Raw genomic sequence first — 12,925 nt, 5'->3', positions numbered from 1 at the left:
TAAAAACTGAAGTAACTAAATATATCTAATAGCTAAGTATGTTCAAGGGAACGTGAACTCCTTTTATAGTTATCTAAACATCCCTGAAACCCAAACCACACACAACTTTTTAAACTGACGTGTGTTACTGAAGTGTTTCGAGTTTGCACGTTACACTTGTGGTGGGTTACGTGTGTGTTTTGTTAATGTGCCCTTCCTCCGTTATGTCCACAACTCAATCAAGCCACTCTCCTTTAAAACAAAATGAGTTATTATTTTACATGTCTTTGCGTTTCATGTTGCCTTGCATATTGAGCTATTTGGACCGCAAACATAGCTCGCTGCCACTCACATGCGACATAATTCTCTCCATGAATCCTGTATTTGGATGAATACCTATCTCTATGAAGTGAATACCGAGTTCACCGGTTCTAACATTATAGTGATGCTAACTCTGTATCAGAGCACAGCAATTATGTCCCATTTAAACTACAATCAAATCGATTTCTCCCCTAATTTCACGTCCGTGTCTGCGCAACATTTTATTCAGCGGCCGCGCATACGTGCAGCTTAGAGGGACCATTGCACATGATTCTTCCAGACATCCCTGTGCATTTTTCGAAACCATGACGATAAACTATTTTAATTAAAAGAAGGGGTTACTGATAACAAAAAAAAGACCATCTTAAACAAATAATCCAAAGTCTGAAATAACCCAATCATAATAATAATAAATAATAATACATTTTATTTATAATGCACTTTATATAAATCAAAATCTCAAAGTGCTACAGAATTTAAAACAGTCAACAACAATAAATAAATAAGTAAATTAATAAAATAAAATAAATAAAACTGAAAATAAAAAAAATAAAGTAGTAACAAGTCAATTAAAAGCTCTGCTAAAAAGGTGGGTTTTAAGACCACGCTTAAAATCATCTATAGTCTGTGGAGTCCAATCATAGTCTATAATGTTGGGCGTTGCATTTGAGCTTGAACTGAAAAGTGAACAATGAAGTGCTTTGCTAGCAGGTTAATAAACTCAACCACATGCATCCTAGATGAGATTAGCCAGATATACAACAGAAAAGTAATGTTACAACTTACATCTTTACAAAAGGACATGAATTTGCACGTGAACTTGACCGTGCTTATCTAAATGTGTAACTCAAAGTGAAAAATTAAGTACAAAGAATTTACAAATTTATTCTATTACAATCAGTGTTCTCATTATAATGTTATGCAGGCTACAGAAGTCAATGGGGTTTCGGTTAAATGGCTGAACACGCTTCTTCACGCTGAACGGGTAGCCTCGATCTGCTTTTAAAGCCTCATTATTCCCACAATTGTGCTCAAATGCTTTGGGAAAATGTTTTGAGATTAAAAACTGCAAGAGTTGTCAGAAGCTTAGTGATGGTGATGTTGTGGGACTGTGCTGTAGTTCGTTTATAGCATTAGCATTTCACATCTGGTGTCTGCATTTAGGGTTAAAAAAATTAATAAAAGTTGTGTTCATCTGTGATAATTATGAACTTTTGTTGATTACAAAGCTTGTTTTTTGTGATAATCCAAAAGTTTTTCTTCGAGGGATGATGCTAACTAGCGATTGGCCTACTAAGTGATGTCATTTTTTGACTGTATTTTCATGATCAAAGTGATTCCAGGCATCACTGCATGATGATATATCCATAGTCTCACTTTATTTAGCCGGTTTGGACAGCATGTTGTCCTAACACTAACCAATTAGACCTCAGATACCATCCAAAATGCTGCAATAAATAATCAGAAAATATATATATATATATATATATTTAGTCACGCCGATCATCATTTTATTGATTAGTCATCGCTGTCATTACTGAAATTTCCCCCCTGAAGTACACTGTCTTGTTATAAATTATTCATTGTTGCATACTATTGCGATTTAGAATGAATGACTATCTCCTGTCACCAGGCTCTCCCCACCAACCATTATATATAGACCTCTTTCCATGATCCTTTGATCTAGTCAATGCCCAATGGAGAAAGTCACACCCTATCTTTTTTTCCATCACGTATCCTGTTTAATTTGGCAATTTTACTTCATAATCTTGATAGATTTCCAGATTTACTAGAAGAGAAATCAAGGTTGATCATTGACTGGGCCTGTAAAGGGGAAGTCCTCCTGTGATGAAAGACTGATGGTTAAGTAAGACAATGTTTGATTCTATGCTCGCCTGCAGGAAGCAGTCGAATGCATTTGTGACCATAAATGTATTTACACACGCCTCCCCTACAGGGTCAGATGGGGATACACGAGGATCTTTGTGTGTCATTCATGGCTAGTCCAGCTACGACCACTCTTCTTGGTATGTCAGCTTCTTGGCTACAGGGAAACCGTGTGGGGAGTGTGATGTTGCATCACTGCATGTGACTCTGCATTCAAAATGCAAAGTGACCTCCACGCATTCAAATGTGATGGAAAACACCAGTTCAAACTGGACCAAAAGAGGTTTTTTCCCCTGTATCCTTCGAAGGCTGAGATTTTCTAAGTGCTTGCTGTGTTGATAAGTGACATGGCCTGTGTTTGTATATGTGTGTTAGTGGGTGTTTACATTGCAACCAAACCACACCTTGCTCTCCCCAAATTGATGAGTCTTGAGTGTTCAGGTGAGGACTTGGGTTTTGTACCTGCCAGGACATGTTCATGTTCCTGAGTTCCCTATATTTTTTAAGTTAATAGGGCTGCAACTCAGTATCACTTAATCTTGTGAATTGTTCTGCATTTTGCTTAATGCTTCCCTTCTAAAAAATATGCGATAGGAAGCATATACTGCCATTCATATGTTTAGTTTTTTTTTTTATAAAGAACTTATGCAAACCAGAGCTGTATTGGTCAAAAGTACAGTAATACTGTAAAATATCACATAATTTGTTTAACAGTTGTTTTCTATACATTGTAAACTGTAATTTATTCCTGTGATGACTGCATCCATTACTCCAGTCTTCAGTGTCATTCTAACATGCTGATTTGCTGCTCAAGAAACGGTTATTATAAATGTTGAAATAATGCATCTACTATTTTAGTGGAAACTGTCATACATTTTCTGATGAATAGGAAATTTAAAAGAACAGCATTTATTTGAAATAGAAATCCTGTTTAATATTATAAATGTCTTTAAATGTCACTTTTGATTAATTTAATGCATCCTTGCAGGATAAAAGTATATAAAAAACGTACTAACCCCAAGTTGTTAAACAGTATGTTTACAGTAATTTACATAACCGAACATAAACAATCAAAGTGCTGACTGGTTATATATGATGTGTTGTCTGCGAAAGCCGTTCTGTTGCATACTTTTATTTTAAATTACTGTACATTTTAGATTTTAAACCACTAATAACTAAATAACGTACTTAACCTGTAAAATAACTAAACATAAATAAACTGGTTATTTCTCAGTATTCTTTAAAAAAAAAAAAATGTATTAAAAAAAAAAACTGATCTATAATTGAGTTGCATTTGCATTTAGGATTGAAAGTTTCCTTTTGGTTATTTAACCCTTAAATTGGATGTTAAACCATGATTATTTAATAATAATACACTCCCTAATACACACTCATTTGTTTTTGTGAAATGTGGGGACATTCCATATAGGCGTAATGTTTTTTATACTGTACAGACCATATTTTCTATCTCCCTAAACTGCCCCTAAACCTACCCAGCACAGGAAACATTCTGCATTTTTACTTTTTCAAAGAAAATTCTGTATAATTTATAAGCCTTTTGAAAAGTGTGGACATGGGTAATGTCCTCATATTTCACCCTCTCCTTGTAATACCCATGTCATTATACACGTGTCCTGATATTACACACACACACACACACACACACAGACACACACACACACACACACACACACACACACACACACACACACACACACACACACACACAGTATTTGCTGTTCAATGATGACTGCAGTGTTTAATCACTTGATGTCAGGATGAGCTGTTTTAAAAATTGAGACTGGTTGTCTTGTTGATCATTTGTATCAATGATCAGTTGTTACTCAAACAGCTCTTATTGTACCGCAGGCTTAAACTCTGTAGGTCTTAAATAGAGATGTAAAACTCTGATATATCTGATTGCTTTAATTGTTGAACAGTTCTCTGTGGCAGTAACTAGTAATAGATTTATAAATAATCACCATATACATGTAGTCAAACCCTAAGGCTGTAGAGGCATATTTTCATTAATCGCTTTGATTTGTTTTTCTATTGGTATTGAATGAGTCAGCATTGCCATTTATTTTTCTTTGGTTTAGCAGGAACATTTTTATGTGTGGTTGGGTAGCCCGTCCCCAGCTCAACCTGTTTTTGCACCTGTAAGGCAGCTTTACAGACACCGTCACACCTGCCCTGCGCAGTGTGTTCTGCTGTTGCTGCTGCTAATATTATAGGTGTTTTGATGGCGCTTCTGTTTATTGTGTTAAATTAGCCGTATGCAGGAAGAGGAAGGATAGGGTGACTCTGCAGTATGTTGTGTGTCTAATATTGGTCCCCTCGAGGTCTTTCCAGGGCTGGATGCAGTGATGAAAACACGCACACACACACACACACACACACAGTAGTGCTCCAGCCACTCCTTCTCTCTATATCTCTCTCTATCACCGCAGTCATGGGATCAGACTTCACTTCATTAAACCGCAATGGAAGTTTATCTTGGAAAAAGAGTGCTTGTACATGCGGTGTTTCCTTTCAGGCAGCATGTGATTCATTATCAGGACAACATAATAATTCATAAAGTTAAACACTGTAGTTAAAAAAGCTGACAAAATATAAATAGCACATTATATCTGCCTCCTTTCTGTTGTCTTTCACTCTTGCACTCCCTTTTGCTGGTTTGCTCTTTCACTTTCACTTTATTTCTTTCATTTTACTTTTCCCTTTGTTCACTCCTCGTCCTTTAGTTTAACTAATTTTCTCATGGTTTTTCTTGTCACATTTGTTTGCTTTTTTTCTTTTGCTCATTTTTGTCACTTTTGTTGCACTTTCATACTTGTTTATTCACTCTTTTTTTTGCTCTTCCACTGCTTTAATTTCCGTTCAGTTCATTTTTTTTTTGTTGCTTGGTTTTGTTTATAAGGTCATTGGCTGCCTTATTTGTCCTCATTCTTTTTATTTTTTATTTTGTTTCACATTTTTGTTTGCTTCTTTGCTCCCTTTTGTTTATTTGCCCTCTTTCTGAGATTTGTTCATTCTTCCCTTCTTTCATTTGCTCCCCTTTCACTCATTTGTGCTTTTTGTTAGTTCATTGCTGCTTTCTTTCATTTTCTTGTTTTACTTTTTGCTCATTCCTTCCTCCATTTGTTTCTGCTTTAGTTTTTCATTCTTTCCTTCAGACTCATCTGTTTGGTCTCACTTGTTTTTTTGTTTCTCTTCTTTTTTATGTCTGTGACTCTTATACTCTTGTTTCCTTTTGTTTGTTCTTTCCTTCTCTCTCTCATGACACAGCACGCTGTATTTAGCTGTGTTTTGTCAGTTTTTGGGATGGAGGGTGTTATAGAGATCTGACGCTGATGTGAGTGCCTTTGCTGACTCAGAGGTGCGATCAGTGGAAATGTTAGGCTAGGTTAGGCTAGCTTCCCCCCCCCAACCCTGAGTTTCACCACTTTGCAATATTGTCTCTTTCTCTGCGGAGTGTGTGTTTGTTGCTTTGGTGCTGACAGGTGCTCTTGTTCTTGGCGAGGTGTGCAGTGTCCTGCGGTCTCTAGCTTGCACTGCTGCAGATATGGTGTTGTGATTTAGCTGAAATGTTTTTGTTTGGGGCCGACTCCTGAACACCCAGCGATTCAAGCACATATTTTAGTGCTAATTCAAAACTTGGCTTCCATCATTACTGGAAGCAATGTCGTTTTTTGACAAAATCAAGTTTGGCAACATGTTGAAGTTTGTTTTACATACTGTGATAACCGGTATAAACCGACGTTTAGACCATCGGTACAAGCCACTGATCCCACTGACCGTATTGGGAGTATTTCAATACTTGCCAGGTTTCCATCTAAGGATTTTTTGGCGGAAAAAGGCTTGCCGATATAGCTGATAGAAATGGCAATTATTCTTAGCTACGGTCTCTTTTTCATTTATGAAAAATTCAATGTGATGTCTAATGTCTGTTAGGGGTGGCACGGTACATGAAAGAAAACCGAACCGTTCAGTTCGCTTGTCTCGGTTTGGAGCGTTTGCGTCGCACGGTTCGACGCATGCCTAATGTAGCCTCGTGCCCGTATCTTTCGTCAGACAGTGGGTGTCCTTTTCATGTGAAATAAGAGGTGTGTGTGGACATACAGTAAAAGACAGTAGTGCTTCAAGTCACGTCACATGTAGAAATGGCAGGTTCATTGGCACCATTCACACTGTCAGCATTTGTCTCACGCAGCTGAACCGCGGCTCGTGTATTGCAAATGCAGACGAATATGGTCCATTCTGTCACCTTTTCCGCTGTTCTCCTCTGACACCTGTCCTTCTCCTGCTTTGATTTATGATGGGCAGCGTATATCTGCTGCAAATGCGGCTGTGTTCCCCTCGGTCCCAAACACACATGCATATAACATGTGGTAGGCCTATATAAGTATAGTTCACATTATAAATGTAACATTAAACTTCTAGTTTTAATCATTTAAACTGGCCTTTGAAGCTTGTGGAAAAAGTTGCTCTGAATTAAATATCAGCTAGAATTAATTTCTGGAGTGTTAACATTTAAACGAAAAAAAAAAACAAGAACCGTACAGAACCGAAAACCGTGTCCCTAAAAACCGTGATACGAACCGAACCGCGGGTTTTGTGAACCGTGCCACCCCTAATATCTCTGCTAAGTACATTACTGAAATGGACACCTTAAAATTCGTACACATTTAATTACATTTAATGTACACATTTTCATAGGCATCATTACATATAAAATGAAGTTCATTTTAAACCTCTTAACTTTGATTGTTCCTTACCGTTTGCAAAGGGAATCATTTCATCTATTAAACGACAAAAATTTGTTAAGGTCTTACGAAAGGACATGTCTCAGATGATGATAAGGCAGCTGTAGTTTTTTTTGCACAGCTGTCTTTTCTTTGTTGTCTGCACTTTGCATCATGGGAGATGCAGTTTTACCCAAAGGGAACCTGCTTTGCACTCCACTAAAACCTTCAGCAAAAAATAGACCTCAGATTGAATGACTGGTGGTATTGATCAGTCTATCTTTTTCCTCATCTCTCTCTTCTTTCCTTCCCTCTCCATCACTCACCCTCTCTCCACCTTTTTTTTGGCTTTTCTTTTCCCTTATGCTTGGTGCTATAATTCACAGCACAGGAAATGCACTCTCACTGTAGCCTCGTGGGATTGAAGGGCCTTCACAGACCGTCTGTCTGTCAGTGAATGCCCTGCTCACTGTCCGAAAGCACTTACCGTCTGTGCTCTCCTGAAACATCAGCAGCCGATCTCTGAACAGAGAGCCTGCTTTATCTTCCCGTTCGGCATTAGATTTTAATCAGGGTGAAGTCTGCTGATCTGGAGCAGAATCTGGTTTAGATGGTGTAAGTCTGGGGTTTGGTTTGAGGTGACGTGTTTCAGATCTGAATCAGAATATGGTGTAGTAGAGCTGCACACGTTATCATGAGAAGATCGCAGGCTTGATTCAAACACTCACACAGGCTTATTCCTCAATGACGATGTGTCTGTGATTCAGATTCAGTTTCAACTTTATTGTCATTGAGCAGAGTACAAGTACAGAGCCAAGGAAATGTAGTTAGCATCCAACCAGAAGTGCAAATACAGTTTATATAAAAATAAATATAAATCTATATATATGTGTGTGTATATATATATATATATATATATATATATATATATATATATATATATATATATATATATATATATATATATATATATATATATATATATATATATATATATATATATATACACACACACACCGTTTTACATAGTGCAAGTGTGAGATATAAAAAAACAGAGGCCAGCTCCCAATGCAGATCACTGTAAATATATGTAAAGTGCAACTCAATAAGTACAACATAATTATATCCACACTGAATTTGAATCAGATCTGGATCAGAATCTGGTTTCATTACTGTAAGGTTTTTCATAATTGATAATTCATTATCATTCATCAATTCATAATTGATCGTTTTATGTTTGACTGCATGCTTTTGCTGTATATAAAGTACTTAGTAACAGTCGCACCCTTTTGACAATAGATCAGAATTCCTGCTGTGTTGAGCAGGATCCTACTGTTTACCCTAAACTGAGAGAGAGAGAGAGAGAGAGAGAGAGAGAGAGAGAGAGAGAGAGAGAGAGAGAGAGAGAGAGAGAGAGAGAGAGAGAGAGAGAGAGAGAGAGAGAGAGAGAGAGAGAGAGAGAGAGAGAGAGAGAGAGAGAGAGAGAGAGAGAGAGAGAGAGAGATGGCAGTCTTTGGCCATCATGTGATTCTGGACTGACTTATTTTACTGGGTGTGGTGCATGTAGGAACAGCCAGTTCACAAACCTTAGCACACAGAAAAGTTAGTGCAGAGGGACAAAAACAGATGCTATTAGTGGTAATGAGTTATTACTTAAATGTCTCACAGCATTCGTGTTCTGCCGTCGTTCACCTGTTCTCAGATCAGGGCATGAGATAGACAGTGAGGCCACTTTTACAGGAAGTTTTTAAAACCAACAGCACCCCAGATTGAAGGTCTGTAAGATTGCGTGGAACTGACCTTTTTCATAATTTCAAAGTCTCTTCGGTCTTTTGCTTTCTCACAGATTATATGAAATCTTTTACTCGTTCAACCAGCTTATTAAAGTGCTTCTGATCAGCGTATCCATGAGCGTAACTGCATATAATGTGTTGTTTTGCATGTGCGTATGTTTATGTTTGTCTGTGAGAGTGGAAACCCTGCGCTGCAGTCACAATACAGGCTTTTGTACCCTGTGTTTGTTTACAATGCTGCCTTCTCGCTTTGCATAACTCCAGCAGGGAGGGACAGTCAAGTGATGGAGAGAGAGAGAGAGAGAGCACGGGTGAAGGAGACGGTCAGAGAGAAAGAGAGATGTGGGGAGGAAGAGAAAGAGAGATTGTGAGTGGTATCGTTGGAATCTGTTTGTGTGCACTCTTTTATCTCGTCTCAGACCTGTGGTCAGTTGATGTCATGCACTAAAGTCTTTGTGATTGGAGGTGACTGGTTGGAGCCGGAGGACTGTTTTTTTTTTTGGGTATAGCCAACTACTTCACATTATGATGCTAATGACACAATTAAGTACAGCTGTATCAGAATTGAATCATGATTGAAACTGTGCTAAAAGCATGTTATTTCATATCTTTGATCGGTTTCAGTCTGGGTTCATGCTGTTGTCCCGTATGGCACGTGATAGAAGTGGCTCCGGGAAATGACGGTTGCAGAGTTTCTGCTTGTAGATAAGGGGTTTTCAACCCCTGGTCCTCGAGGCCCACAGAGTTTAGCTCCCACTCTGATCAAACACACCTGCCTGTTATCCTGAAGAGCTTAATTAGCTGGTTCAGGTGTGTTTGATTATGGTTGGACCAAAACTGTGCATGTCAGTGGGCCTGGAGGACCAGGGTCGGGTCGATTGGCAGTTACATGTTTACTACAGTAGTATTTTAGCATTATTTATATTCTGTTTTAGTTAGTGCTGTCAAATCGATTAATCACATCCAAAGTAAAATTTTGTGTTTACATAATTTGTGTGCTTTGTATAATCATGTATATATAAATACACATTAATTAATGTATTTAAGAAATATTTGCAATATAATATACTGTGTGTGTGTTATGTGTACAATATGTTATATTACACACGCACGCACGCACGTATACACATTTACACATTCACATACAGTGAGGAAAATAAGTATTTGAACACCCTGCTATTTTGCAAGTTCTCCCACTTGGAAATCTTGTAGTTGTATTCTTACTGATTGTATGGGGTGGACAGGTGTCTTTATGCAGCTACTGACCTCAAACCGGAGCATCTAATTAGGATAATAAATGGAGTGGAGGTGGACATTTTAAAGGCGGACTAACAGGTGTCAGAGGGTCAGAATTCTAGCTGATAGACAGGTGTTCAAATACTTATTTGCAGCTGTATCATACAAATAAATAGTTAAACAAATCATAAATAGTCATTTCTGGATTTTTTTTGTAGATATGTCTCTCACAGTGGACATACACCTACGATGACAATTTCAGACCTCTCAATGATTTATATATTATTATATATTATATATATATATATACACACATATACATTTTTTTCTTAAATATTTACGAGTGTATTTATGTTTAAACACAGCACAAACACGTATATTATGTAAACACAAACTGTTACTGTGGATGTAATTTGATTGCAATTAAACGATCTGACCGCACTAATTATAGTATTTGTTACTATAAAGTAAGTGTATGTAAGAAATGTATTTTAAATAATTATAAAATGGCCCTGATATGTCACTAGACATTAAGAAGTCTTGTTAATTTCAAATACTCATATCACTGACAACAGTAGTCCGACCAGTATATTGTCATTTAAAAGTTGTTGTTGCAGCCCTCAAGTGATGTTGATGTTGACATGTTGTGTTTTGGCCTGAAGCTCCGCCCTCCACCTATCGACCTAATCATAAAGTCAGTTGTGTTTCGGCATCCGGGTTGCCAGATCTGCTCTAGTTACCACAGCTGCAGATCTACAAACGTTCCTGCTGATCCTGAAGCTAATCTGGCAACCTCGAGTCAGGGGGAGGGAGAGAGGGGATACAAAGTGATTTGAAAGTGATTGCAGTACCAGTTTTGGCCACAATCTTACATACACTTCCTTTAAGTTTTAATATTTTAGTTTGAGTTATTTTATGATGATTTATGATATGCTTTTGACATTTTATTAGCAAGTTTTTTATACCTTTATTTCAGTATGCTTTTGGACAGATGTTTGACTTTTCATTTGATATACACCAATATAACAATAAACAGTTATGTTTATTTAAAACATTTCAATAATAGTATAAAAAAAGGACAAGGCCTTTTGAAATGTGGAGACATTTTAAGGTGATGCATTGATTAATTGAAATGATAACTGATTCACAAAAATGCATTATTCTACTTATATTTTTAAATGAGTCTTAACACTGTCTTAACACATTTGTACTCATGAGTCATGAGAAATAATCTCGTTTAAATTAGACCAATGGGCACATAAAATGCTACTTAAAAGCATTGTGATTGACATTGTTGCATATTTTTATATTGGCTTCAAAATCAATGTGACAGTGAGTAAAGTATATTGTGGTAAAATCACCTGACTCAGGTGGCAGTGCAAAAACAAAGCTGTCAGATTTGTCCATTATGCCATGTAAGATGTGTCATTATGAAAGTACGATTAGCTTATGCTATTTATTTAACTGTTATGTCAGAGGAGTGAGTCAGCTCTGTCAGTCAGGTCTTTCAGCGCTGCTCTCATTCTTCAATTAATAGACCCGGACTGCCGCACCCTCTTCTGCAAGCAGGGCATCGGTTACCTCATAGGTCAGGCCTCACTCACTCCAGCTGTGTGTGTGGATGTGAGTGCGTCAATGTAAATTGCAGGGGTATAATTTTTCCAAACAGTCACCCGCCAAAGCAACGTATACTTTTTGAACTCGGGGGGAAAATTTCAGTATTTTTAGACAAGAAGTTTCCTTTTTGGAGTTGTGTGACTGTGCGTGTGCGTGTGCGTGTGCGTGTGCGTGTGTGTGTGTGTGTGTGTTGTCTTACTGACAAATTAAGTAAGCTGTGTCAGAAACGTATTGTAAAAGTGCCCAGTTGTTTGGTGAATGAAGGAACCTCCTAAAACATGGTTTGAGATTAACTAAATTAACACTATTAACACGAGATTAACACTAGGTTTACTTTATTTACTTTCACATTTGCAAAATTAACAGTTTTTTTGTCAGCAGAAATGTAGAGCATTTCACCAATATTCCACCAAGATTAAAGCTTGAGGGTGTAAACATTTGAAACTGAAGAACATCTAATGTCTCATCTGAAGGATGCTGCTTTTTGACAGTAGTGTCTCCATCATATTGGGGTTTAGGACCCACACTGACCACAGGGTTAGCGCCCCCTGCTGGCCTCACTAACACCTAGTTTTCCCAAGAGGTCTCCCATCCAGGTACTGACCAGTCTCAAGTTTAACCCTGCTTAGCTTCAGTGGGAAACCTACAATCCTACAGTCTTCAATCTACAGAGTGATAGCTGCCTAAATAAATAAATCATTATTATTTTTACTTGCATGTCATGTGACTCCTAACCAACAACAGATAATGTGTCATTTAAATTATTTATATAATAACTTTAATGTTATTAAAGTTATTATATCAATAATAAGCCGATTGTATAAGCCGATGTAATGTAGAATTTCGTCGGCCGTCGTTGAGGGAGAGAACTCTGACTGGCAAACGAGTCATTGCATGAGAATAAGCAAAATTGATGAAAGCAAGCAAGTCATGAGGGCAGTGGAATAAAGAACGGGATCAGCGTGATTGGTATTCAAAATGGTAAGCAAGCGCTATTTGTATTTACGCTTTCCCTTTTTTTAATGACGAATATATCTGCTTAAAGGAACGTTTATCTCCTTTACATGCAGGTGCAAAATGCGCATTCTTGTTGGCAGTCACCTGTAGTCCTTTTGGTGTGTTCAAGGTGGTGTTTTTTTTCCCGACGCGAGGAGACTACTTCTTTGGCATCGGTTTGGCGTGTCCCTACCTTAAGCGTTTCAGCAAAACACTTGGAAACCCGTGTCTGAAAGGTTCAGACTGACTTCCAGGAACCATAACACTATGCCTTTATCTAAAACTAATTAAAGTGAGCCGTAGAGGTGGCCAAACTAAAATTTGAATCAATGGTGGGTTGAAGGATTGTTT

General features: G+C 37.6%; 1 protein-coding gene across 5 annotated transcripts in view; it reads left to right on the top strand.

The window, feature by feature from the left end:
* The window catches only part of fryl (furry homolog, like), a 109,914-nt gene that overhangs the window by 27,212 nt on the left and 69,777 nt on the right, over positions 1 to 12,925 (top strand). The window lies entirely within an intron of this gene.

This window comes from Pseudorasbora parva, chromosome 15, assembly GCF_024679245.1.
Source record: "Pseudorasbora parva isolate DD20220531a chromosome 15, ASM2467924v1, whole genome shotgun sequence".
In the NCBI taxonomy this organism is placed as follows: Eukaryota; Metazoa; Chordata; class Actinopteri; order Cypriniformes; family Gobionidae; genus Pseudorasbora; species Pseudorasbora parva.
This window is presented reverse-complemented; position numbering and strand designations above follow the sequence as displayed.